The sequence below is a fragment of the Pipra filicauda genome, unplaced genomic scaffold, assembly GCF_003945595.2.
Source record: "Pipra filicauda isolate LSUMZ 115617 unplaced genomic scaffold, ASM394559v2 scaffold268_size1050017_pilon, whole genome shotgun sequence".
In the NCBI taxonomy this organism is placed as follows: Eukaryota; Metazoa; Chordata; class Aves; order Passeriformes; family Pipridae; genus Pipra; species Pipra filicauda.
This window is the reverse complement of record NW_024104385.1, coordinates 44,748-56,905: the sequence shown is the minus strand read 5'-3', so window position 1 is coordinate 56,905 and position 12,158 is coordinate 44,748. Positions and strand designations below refer to the sequence as shown.

The window sequence follows — 12,158 nt, the reverse complement described above, 5'->3', positions numbered from 1 at the left end:
TGGCCAGACTGGGGCTTGGATTTGTAAAATCGTGGTTGTGCTCAGCATCTCTCTGGTCCTGCTCAGGGAAGGCTCATCAGCAAGCAGCTTGCTCAGAGTCCTGTGGACTTGGTTTAATTGTGAGCATAAAGATGGGCAGTTTGCAGAGGCAAGGGCTGTGCTAAGCTAGTGTCAGGCAATGAGATTGTTGCCTGGACTGAGGGGATAACCCCACGGGTCAAGTCCCCTACGCCAGGGTGGGTGGCAGCATCTCACACCTTCTGTGGCTGTTCCAGCCCCTGGGTGTTCTTGCCTCCCTACCAGATGTTCTGCTCCACAAAAGAGCTTATCTTTAGCAGGTTTTCCTCGCTCTGTTGGGGATAGAAGTTGCCTTTAAGTAAAGGGAGAGGTGACAGAGAAAAAAAAATCTCACTAATTCAGTTACATGCTTCTGACTGCCAGAACCAGCTTGCATTTCACACGCCTGTTTTAGGTGGTTGCTGCTGCCAGGACCTGGTACTGCTCCATTTGACATTGACAGAGAAGGCTCAGTTTTGGTCCTGACTGACACCATGGATCCTTGGCTAGTGAGCATCAGCGTGTCCTTGACCACTGATGGCAAACATGTTCCCTGCAAGTGAGAAAATGAAGCTCTAATAAAAATGGATCCTACTGCTCTTAAGGCCTTTTTAGAAAAGTTGGGGATAAATTGCTCTGACCCCCTTTGCCTGGATGGGGCTTGCCTGACTTTCATCTCTTTAGTTGGTCAGTGGGTACTCCCCTGCATGATTCATTTAATGCCCTTTCATTTTATCTAATGTTAAAAGATCTGTGGTTTTCCCAATTTCCCCTTGCTGTCCTGAGAGACAGGATGTTTTCCCCCTCACCTTCTCTCATCCTCCCCAAGGTGCTGGGGACAGTCCAGAGGTCTCACACAGGTCCTTCCAGCCCTAGGGCTGTGCATGGCTGTGTCCCACTGCTCTGTTCCTCTGCAGGGTGTCTGTGCTCTGGCAGTCCTTCTTCTGCCTGTGACAGCTCCTTTTCCTGCTAACTGTTATTGAATTACACAGTCTCTTAATTGTCTCCTTTTCCTTGAAGACTAAATCAAAGCAACTCTTTAGTTCATTAGTCTCCTTGCTGTCTGTCAGAACTGACTTTTTTGACTGAGCCTGTCAGGCGATGCTCCTCCTCCCCTCTCTCCCAGCAACTCTGAAGGAATTCAACCTCCAGTGCTGTTTCTTATGCCTCAAAGATGCATTTTGGGGACTCCCCCTGTGATTTCCAGTGAGAACCACTCCTGGTTGCATGCGGGGATGAACCGAAGTGAGGGGATGGGATGGCCTGTCCTGTCCCACCTGTACAATGCTGCACCCCCAGTGGACAATTGAGCTTCCAAAAGCACTCAGTTTGAAGCTGAAAAATCTGACTGAGAGTGACATGTCCAAAGTCCCTGGCCTATGGGGCAGAAGCATCTCTTCCCCCAACTGTGGGACCATCGGACTTCAGGGAACCAACAGCTTCTGCTAGCAAAATTATAAAGGGCCTTAAAGCTGAGGGGGTTGAGGTTCAGTTAGTGAGGCTAAATACTACTTGAGACAAACACTGTTATTTTTACATCATGTGAGAGCTGTGTCTCCTGACAGTCTGGTTCTCTTCTTTGGGACTCCTTGCAGAATACAGCAGTGGTCTGACTGCTTTGGAACAAGGCTGCAGAGATGCCATGGATCCAGATACATCAGACCTCAGCTACCAAGATCAATCCCAAGCAACATTGAGACAAGAGGCAGAAAGGTAAGATGGTCCCTCTCTCACAACAAGAGATCACCCATCTGCAACGCAGAACCAAACCTACAGGCTTCCCCTTTGCCTGCCCAGTTTGACCAAACCTAGATAAAATGAGTCCATGCTATTTGGGTGTTCCCACAGAGATATGTGGGACTAGTCGTGTGTGAGAGTACAGCTGCACTTGGGGAAGGCTGGCAGGATCTGGCCCATGGAGGCTGACATATGGTAAAGGAAGATATGTTTCCAAGCATGTGGATCTAAAAATTATTCCTACAAGGTGCAGAGTTACATTGATTGTATTACTGGATTATCAAATGATTAAAACCATTAACAATCCACTCTTGAGCAATCAACGTAACAATGTTTAGTTGCCTCGCAGTAACAATTAAAAGATGAAGCAATTTGCAATAATTAGGTAGTATCTGGAAAAAAGTAGTCCTCATTAAGAGAAGTTAAAAAGACTTTTTCTTATGGTTGAGATGAACTTAGCAGGCCAATTTTGCTCCTTCTTGCCCTCTCTCCTTCCCCCCTCCCCCTTCCATTTTAAGAAAACAATCTGTTCTTTTTTAGCCTTTTATTCTGGAAAAGATCAAAGGGGACCTAATGACTGGTTGTCTCCCTCTACACTCAGGGGATGGTGGGAATCACAGGACCACGGTGCTGAGTTTGGGAGCTCCTTTTCCTGGGGAAGCTGTTCTGAGTCGGTGCTGAGTCGTCAGGCTGTTTTGCTGCCCAGTGGGATTTCAGGCTGCAGAGTCTCAGCAGTTTCTCTAGCAGGGGAGGTTTAGGGAGCGAGCACTTGTTCAGGCATGTGCCTGGCTCTTCCCCTTCCTCAGCCCCTCAGAGAGGATTGGGCATCCCTTCCGGACTTGTGTTGTCTTGGCAACTCATCGGGTGTCAGTGAGTGAAACAGGAGGCAGAGCAGTCTTGGACAGGGTCAACAGCAGACCTGGCTGCTGCAACAGGTGATGTGTTCTCCTCGTGGCACTGAAGCAGCCACTTGCAGAGGGGTCAGAGCTGCTGCCCCAGCTATGAGGTGCTGCTGCACGCCCAGATCCTGCATGACCACAACAAACACATGCAGATGGGCTCACATGTGAACTCTTGTACATGAGAAGATAGTGCATCCTCTGTGTTCAGGAATAGGAAAGGGAATAAGAGCCCAGTATTTATTTTCTTTATAATTATTTAGCTGAACTCAAGCATTTTGGGGCCCTGAGTCAGGATTATGGATCACTTGATGCTGGACATACCACAAATGAACGTTGGAATTTGCTCTAAAGGAAAGCTCATCTATGTACATATATTATTATTAACATATATATTAACAGGCTTTGCTGGGGTTGGTGATTCAGAAGATGTTCCATTTCCTCATGCAGTGAAAAAGTAGACATACTCCTCTTCTGAGTCCAGTCTCCAGGCACATACTTGGGTGATATTCCTTTGTGTTTGGTGCCATCAGCCACAGGGAAGTGGAGAAATAGGGATATGGGTTGTGTTTTGTGCTCAGGCTTTGAAAGAAACATGTGTGTACAAGTGTTTGTGTATGAAAATAAAAACTCATCCAGTGCCTGTGCATGGGAGTGAATATCCATTGAGGAGGTGTACTGAGGAACTTCCAATAACAGGTTTCTCAGATCCATAGCTCATGCAGGGATGGGTATGTTACTTCAGTGAAAAATAATCTCCTTGGTGACAGTCCAATCATCCTGTCTGGACGATTCTGCTCCAGAATGTCAAACAGATTTTCTACCTGAAGGTACAAGTGAAGATGTTCAGGTCAATAAGTAATTACAGACATTGGGATGTGGCTGGTATCCTGGGATTCCCTCTTCTCCTCTGGCAGAATGAGCAGTGGCCAGGATCTCCTCTGGCTGGCAGCAGGCAGGGTTTGGATTTTCTGCTCCACCCAAATGGCAGCTGGTCTGTGGCCTCCAAACCATACTGGGACACATGTGACCCTGGAGAAATGCCATCTATCTCCACGTGGAGTTTATAGCTATCCTGATGGTGCTCAGGAACTTGTGGGTGGAGCAGAAACAGTGCAAGCTCAGAACAGCAGCTTGGGACAGAGTGCACACAAATAGGGTGGCCACACTTGCCTGCAGCTCCCTGAAGCAGAAAACTAAAGTGGCCTCCACCACATTTTGGGTCTCTGTAGGATGCAGAAATGAACAGAGAACTTGAGATATACGATCCCCAACACCACGTACAGCCTTTAGAGAGAATATGTTGAGGGGGAAGGGCCTGGATTGCCACTGGTGATGCAGCACCAGTATGTCCTCCTCTGCTGTGTCCATATGGAGTACCATCTGGTGGCAGGATGCAGACTGTGCCTTCGCGCTTCCCTGGAACACGCAGCTGCTGGGATACGCATTGCCATTCGAGGCACAAAAATTAGAAATTATATCAGATACTGTAAAGTTGTCATGAACGATACGAACTGATAGGAGCCGATGTTCTTTAGCAAACTACTGCTGTCACAAATAGAAAATGAGAATGGATTGAGCTACATTAGGACTGTGAGAGTAAATCATCTGCAGTTTCTGGAATATTTAGAAATACGAGGATACCCTGAAGGTATGCTTTGCTGATGAGAAGACTGGAGTGAAAAAGGCATTTAAATAGTGGATAGACAGGAAAGATGTGGTCACTATGATTATTTATATAATCCTCAGAAGCGGAGCAGCATTTGAAATTAATGGTCAAATATACCTCAGAAAATACTCTTGCATGTATTGCCTACAGCTTTTTTGGTCTTTAGTGTCATGGCTGAAACAGGGCTGACACCAACAGAGATCGTTCCATGTCTGCTCTTGGGTGGGATAGATATAGATCAGACAGGTTTGTTCTCATATTCAATGAAAGGTGAACGTGGATTACAGGGCAGGTGTGGCAACGAGACCCCGACTCCGTACATCCAACACTAGTTGATGTTGTTGGGTGCCACTTGAATACATCATCCATTTTGAGCCCAAAGTTCATGCAAACCAAGCACTCCCAGCAGGATTAAAGCTGGGGAATCCCTGGCACACGTGTGGCTGGAAGGAGCCCTCAGCTCAGCTGCAGCCTGTGGGGTTACACCAAACCTCAGGGAGAGAGCTGGAGGCAGGCTGAGGGTCTGAGCAGGGCTGCTGTTGGGGTGTGCAGTACTCTTGGGCCAGCTGGGAGCTGGCACATGAGGGTGGCAGAGCATGGCTGGGTGGTGTGGGCAGCGTGGCAGTCACCTCTCACTTCTGCTTTGGGCAGGTTGGTGGCAGCCCTGACCTCAGTAAGAGGGGATCTAATGCAAAAGCAAAGTGACTGAAAGATGTTTTGATGATTCTCTTCACTGTCATTCAGTATTTCTTAAAGAATACTGCTAGCTGCATATTTAAATGGAAAAAAATATTTTTCCACTGCTGTCCTCTTCAACTGCTGCCCATTGTTTCTCAAAAAGTACCAGAGTGCTCTCTCTCCCACAGGGAAGTGTCTGCTATTAATCATTCCTTGTAGGGAGCCCTAAGGGACCCCAGCCCTCCCCAGTGCTTCTTGTTTGATGTGCCCATGGGCTGTGTGTGCCCAGGCTTGCAATGAGAGTGCTGGCACTGGGTCTCTTGGGTGTTGGCACAACTCAACATGCAGCAGCAGCAGCTGACTTGTGATGAGGGTGGGTGGGTAGAAACCCAGGTGTGAGGCTGCTGCTTTCCATGTGGCAGCAGAGTGAGCCCCTTGATGATGGACCCAGGGCCTGTGGGCAGCAATGGGAGGATTCACACTGTTGGTGCTTTGACTTGTGCTCAGCAGAGGTAATGTGGGAGTCTGGGACAAGTGCTGCAAATGCTGGTGACAGACTAGCGTTAGTCTTGGTCTATATTTATGTTGCCAGCTTGGTATTCAGACTACTTCCCAGAGTAATGGGCTCTGCCAAAATAATTTATTCCTGATTTCAGCAATGTGTGTGCATCTTTCTGCTTTTATTCACAAATAAAAGTTATGTGGAATGCTGTCTTACAAGAACAGAAATATATTTAGTGATTCAGGTGGTGTTATAAAGCATGAAAATGGAGCTCATGTTGTCAGTCACTGGTAGGCTAAGACGTATTTATACCTTTGGTCATAATTTCATTGCTTTAAAATACCTGGTTCAGGGTTTGAAGTTGCATAGGAAAAACAATAGCACTTAGAGAAGAAATGTAACAGAAATGCTTTAAAGTCCTGTGTGTGTGTATATATGTATATCTAACGTATATTTTGTAATATCTATTTATCTGTCTATAATAGGTTTTAAACAAAATATACTGTCAGTGCAAGACAGAGCCCTGTACTTTGCTGAATTTCTTAGGAATTTTCAGAGTCTGAGCATGTCATATGAGCCCTGAATTGGCAACACTTACTAATGCTGGGGTTTTTATTTTAATGGGGCTAGACACCCTGCTGTACTGGGCAACACACAGCTGCCTGCAGCAGCTCATGGTGCTGCTGCAAATTAATAGAAATAAGTTATTTCCATTTTGGAAAGGGAGATAAATGGTATATTTGGTCCCATCCAGGAAATCTGCAGCAGAGTAGAAAATTGAGCCTCTGTCACTGAGTCTCCTACAAGCACTGCAGACATGAACCTGTCCCACCTCTTGTCTCTATCAAAGGTTTCCAAGAATTTTGAAGTCTTGAGCTCAGTTTGGCACAGTTCTATGGTGCTTTTATGCCAATCCTGAAAGCAGTAATTATATAATTGCTTGCAAAATCACCTATAGCGAAAGATTACACAGTTCCTGACTACAGCTGGATCTCCTGGAATGCCTTTCAGACTGCTGCCCGCTCCCCTGGACCATATCCAGGTGGATGTGAGGTGCTCCATGCAGGTCCTCTTCTACCATCATGAAGACCACCTTATTTCTGGTTTCATCCCTGTGTGGGTTCCCATGTACAGCAAGCCATGAAGGAAAGCTGAGCCCGGGACTGTTGGGGAGGGACTGCCATGACCAGCTCCCATGTCGTGTTGGTCCCTGGCTGTTGGGGCACAAAGTGCTTTGGGTGCGTGAAGCAGGCTGAGCGCTTCCATGCTATGATTTATGCTGGCACTACTTGTCCTTTTCCTCAGGAGGAGCACAAGGCACACCTGCCCTCTCAGCAAAGGAAAATCCCATGAAAGCAAGGTCCATGACCCTTCCTCCAGCCCAGGTGAATTTCCCTGGCTAGTGGCTGGTCATAAATTCTCATTAGGCTGGTGTTGCCACAATGATGGGTGGCTGAGGGTTGGCAAAGGATAAGTCAGCTCCTGACTACTCGGTCATATTCACACTTGGACTAATTTCTGGTTGCAATGACGGCTGCTCAGCAGCACACACAGAGCACAGTATGTGGGGAATTAATTAGCTGTGTACTTCTCCAAGGGAGTTATTCTGCTGGTGCCTTGGGCACCGCATTGATAACGTGCCTTCTCGAAGCAGCAGGGTCAGCCCTGCCTTTCTGCTGCCATAGCAGCTCTAGAGCAGCCAGGGCAGAGTTTTGCCTCTGTTTCTGCATTTTTCTCTGCTGAGGAGGTGAAGGCACCTCCGGGGCTGTCCCTCTGGCCCCTGCTGGGCCAGCAGCAGCTCCCGCTCCGGTGAACGTGCTGCTCACCCTGCTGTGCTGGTGAGGAGGCTCGACCTGCTTGAGAGCTCTCTGCACCCACAGTAGGGGATTATTATTTTATTTTTTTCCCTACTTGATCTTGTAATTTCACCTTGGGCTGCTGTGGAAATAAGCTGGGAGATGGGCTGGGTGGCGGAGTTGGACCAGAAGCTGGCCAGAGGCCCTTTGCATATGTGGTTGTTTGATGTCTGCTCCCCGTCCTGATCTATTTATAGCGAAGAACTTTCTGCAAATTTGATATTCGTTTTATGAAAACTTACCCAAACTTTCTTTAAATGCTTCCTTGTCCCTGCAGTTCTTGTGGAAAGGTCAAACTGTACTCATCAATGCATCGATTACGCATTTCTCCTTCTATTGATCCTGGTTAAAGACTCTCATGATAGGTGCCCTGGATACTAATCCTAACTGGACTGGAGGCTGCAGGAAAAGAAGAAGAATCTCCTAAAATTTTTTCAAGGTTTACTGGCTTTTTTTTATATCAGGCAATGATTTACCCCCATAGAACAGTCCTGAAAGCTTGGGGAAAAGATGATTCCTCTGATTTCAGGATTTTTGATGTTAGGTATTTAGGGAACAACAAAGATTTAGTTGCTCTGTGCAGCTTGAAAGGAGGAAGTGGGTTTTTTTCTTCCCTATGCTAGCTTTGTGAAAGAGTATCTCTTTTGTACCAAAATACAGAAGGAAAAATATAATCCCGGTTGAGACCCGTCCACATGTAACTTGTCAGAAGTCTTTATGTTTCAGCTTCAGCAGCTCCTCACAGCCAGGAGGAGCTGTATTTCTTGTTACTGATGCAAGGCTGTGGCTTATCAGGAAATCTTCATTTCTTTTATTATGGGGCAAAAGACCCATGGTGGCAGATACATTTAGTGGAATTATCTCCTGTAGTGTTGTCACGGCTCTGCTGACACTCAAGTTTCACTTTCTTACACCGTGTTCAGTCCAATTCTGTCAGCTTCATTGCGAATTCCTTTCAAGCTGCAGGATGTAACGCAGTAATTAGCACCATTCCCTGCACAAGTGCTGGAAAAGAGGCACCAGGGGATTGAACTAATATCCCCTCTGTAGGGGCTTCTTGCAAAGCAGTGGACAGGAGCAGAGGAGAAGGAGAAAGCCTCAACCAAAGTGTGCAGCTGAACACGCTCCGAAGGTTTGGCACGGCAGGGGAAAGGAAAACTCTGGGCGGGAAGCCAGGCCAAGCGGGGTAATCATGTCAGGGATGTGATGGAGAAGTTCACCTTCACTGTATGAAGCAGATAATTTAGCAGGAACCTGTGGCTGATTATGTTTGAGCACAAGAGGATAGTTCCCAGTGGCACACCTGGCAGATTTCTGCTGTGCCCTATATAGCAGGGGCTGGCTCCATGCTGTGCCAGCTCGGCGCACAGAGCTCCTGGGATGAGGAGGAGGAGTGGAGTGGCCAAGACAAGGCTGTTTCTACCACCTGTACTGGTTTAGGTGACAAGGACAACAAGCGTGGCAAGGGCTGTCTGACCATCCTGCACAGAGATAAAGAGAAGCAGGTGCCAACCACTCACAGGCCCAACCAAACTGCCCTAAGACCATTTGGCTCTAGTTAATTACTTGCCAGAAAGATGGTAATTGGAGCCATCTTTGCTGCTGTCAGTAAAAGAATTTAATGTGCAAAGACCTCGTGCCATCCAAGACACTTGAGACCTTGAAGGCTGCAAGCAGAATGAACACAACAAGCTTCAAGAGGATGCTGGTCAATAGCTGCCTGGGTGGGAGAGGTGCCAGCTCCAGCACCGCCTGGCACAGCCCCTCGCAGCCACCGCTCCACGTTCGCTCAGCCGCACTTCAAGGCAGAGCAGCTCTGCAAAGACAACATCGATCTGAAATTTAAATCCAATCTAGTAACTTAAGCATTTTCAAATGCCTCTGAATCAATGAAAATGATTGAAGTAAAAATCCAGATGGCCACATAGCTGTATCGTATAATACCGGCCAAAGGTTGTCTTTTTCTGAGCAAGGGTATCTTCTAACACAGACTTAATCTTCAAAGATTTTTAAATGCTGCAAAATACTCATCCTAGCAAAAGTCTTTAATATGAGCCTTTTCTCAGCCCCCCTTAGTAATCGTCAATGCTGTCACTGGGATTGTGATCTAATGCTTTATGGATGTTTTTCTGCTTCATGCTTCCTAACGTTCCGTCAGTGAGTCATGTGCACTGGTGATCCCAGTACCAGAAGCGAATCTGATTGAAAAATGCACGGAGATTGTCTGAGAATACGCTCAGGGTCTCCCAGGATCTTTGCTGCAGACCGTCGTAGCAGTTCTAGCTGGATAAGCCGGAAGATACTGAATGTGATGGGTATTTAGGATTTGTTTTCAGAGCATAATCCTACTAATACTTCCCTCTCCATTTGTCTGATCGATGCAAACATCACTGAAGCAAGCTGGCCAAAGCCTGCAGGATGATTAGGTGGAAGTCATTGCCTCTGATCACACATAAGGGACTTGGAGAGACAAGGAGTGAGGGACCAGGATTTCTTATCGTACCTCCAAGGTCCTTGCACTGAATTAAGCTGTAAATGTATGGGATTTGCTCAGGGTACTGGACTTGAAGGAGGAGCTATCATAGAAGTCCTATCTTTGGAAGGCTTGACTAAGCCCATGCCCACGTGTGCCTAGGGAGTCTTCTTTGATATGTTTTAATTTAATTTAAAAAAGAACTTCTATCCCTTGGACGTCAGTGACCAACAGCACTGTGTGCCTGCAGAAGGCCTTTTGGGGCCTGCTGTACTTTAGTTTAACTATACAGCATGGGAAAAACTTATTGCTTCGGTTTCTTTTGAACCTGCTATTAATCATTTCTAGACAGTGATATCTCCTACTTCTTGTGCTGTGGGAAACAGTAAATCATTGTCCCCTTTATTTTTCCTACATGACATTCCTGCTTTTATAGCCTTCTTAGGTGTATTTATCCCAGGGGTAGGGAATCCCAGCCCAGGTGATGGCTTCTTGGATGGGAGCCCTTTCACAGCTATGTTCACATCTGTACTCTTTATGTATCATTTCCAGTTGAACTCATCTGGAAGCTGCAAACCAAAGCAGAGCATTTCCCATTTCACATAGAAATATGTTGGGCAGACTTGAGTGCAAATAGCTTCCTCCACTGCAAGCACTGACCATTTATTCCCTTTTTCAGTTTTGTTTCTTTGGAAGAGTTGTTATTTCAAAAGAAGTTTTGATTTTTGCACTGCAACACCTCATTTTCTTTAAAGACCCTTGGTGCCAACAGCACTTTGAGGACTCCCATAGGTTACATCAGCTGGATCCCCCTTATTCTCACACCAAGGGGAAATAATCTGATTTTGGTGCTCTCCATAGGTACCTCCCAGGACAGACAAGCTGATAGGGTATTTACAAACAGGTGGCATCAATGCCTGTGCTTCAATCTCTGTCCCACATCCTAAATTTCCAGTTTCACATGGCCTCTACAAGGTCAAGAATCCAAGCATGAGACACTCAGCTATTCCAGTGGTGAAGACTCTAGGTGCACACAGGTATACATAAAGATTATTTCCACCTTCAGATTGGAATAAAAATTCCACATGAGCCATTTGGGAGTACCCAATCTATAGATTTTATTGAGCTAGAATCCTGTCTTCTGAAAAATCCCTGTTGTAAGGGTTTGATTGCGTCTCAGAAACTGCTAGAGGAATTGTATTTTAATGTGGTTTATTTTCCTCTCACGGCTCTCGGGAGGCACACACCCACATGAGGCTATTCTAAATGATAGTGTCGTTACATTTGAACCCTTAGTAAAAGGGTGTTTTTCAGCAATTGAATTCAAATGTTTAATTTTAAATTTTTGTTTTGTTTCTGTATACAAATTAAGGTCTCTGCCAGTACAAACACATCTTTCTAGTAAGCCTGGAGGTGTTGAAATGAAAATTAGAGCTGTGCAAAGGTGGGGGGTTTTGTTTGATTTTTTTTTTTTAATGAGGTCTGTAAGGCATGGGTTTGAGTTTGCTGCAACCTGAAAGTTCAGCCCAGACCTGAATTACAGCAGTGTTCCCAGGGCCTGGCATTGTGGGACTCTTGTGAGTGATGTGTGACATAGGTGAGAGGAGCCAGCTCTCAGTGACAGCAAATTCACCCTTAATGCCCTTTCACATGCTCTGCAGTCACATGGAGTGGTGAAGTCATGGGTTTGGCAAAGTCAGGAGAACTTGTGGTAGCCATTGGGTCCTTTTGCACATACTAGGGATGCCTGTGTTAGGATGTAGAATCATAGAATTGTTTGGGTTGGAAGGGAGCTTCAAGATTATTCAGTTCCAACCCCTCTGCCATGGACAGGGACAGCTTCCAGTAGACAAGGTTGTTCAGAACCCCATCCAGCCTGGCCTTGAGCATCTCCAGGCATGGGGCATCCACAGCCTCTCTGTGCAACCTGTGTCAGTGCTTCACCTCCCTCACTGTAAAGATTTTCATCCTAATATGTAATTAGGAATCCAATATCTAATGTCTAAACCTGCCCTCTTTCAGTTTAAAGCCATTCCCCCTCTCCAGCAATCCTGTAGCCCCTTTAGGCACTGGAAGGGGCTCTGAGGTCTCCTTTGAGCCTTCTCTTCTCCAGGCTGAACAGTCCCAGCTCTCTCAGCCTATCTCTACAGTAGAGGTGCTCCAGCCCTCTGAGCATTTTCATGGTCTCCTCTGAACTCACCCCAACAGGTCTGTGTCCTTCCTGTGCTGGGGACATGCTGTCTCAGACACTAAGGACTGACCATTTTCCTATGACCTGAAGTAAATC

At 46.4% G+C, this 12,158-nt stretch overlaps 1 long non-coding RNA gene across 1 annotated transcript in view; it reads left to right on the top strand.

The window, feature by feature from the left end:
• The window catches only part of LOC120323461, an 81,182-nt gene that overhangs the window by 40,261 nt on the left and 28,763 nt on the right, over positions 1–12,158 (top strand). The window contains exon 2 of the long non-coding RNA XR_005563930.1: positions 1,653–1,770. This is a non-coding gene — a long non-coding RNA (uncharacterized LOC120323461). The remainder of the gene's footprint in view (positions 1–1,652; positions 1,771–12,158) is intronic.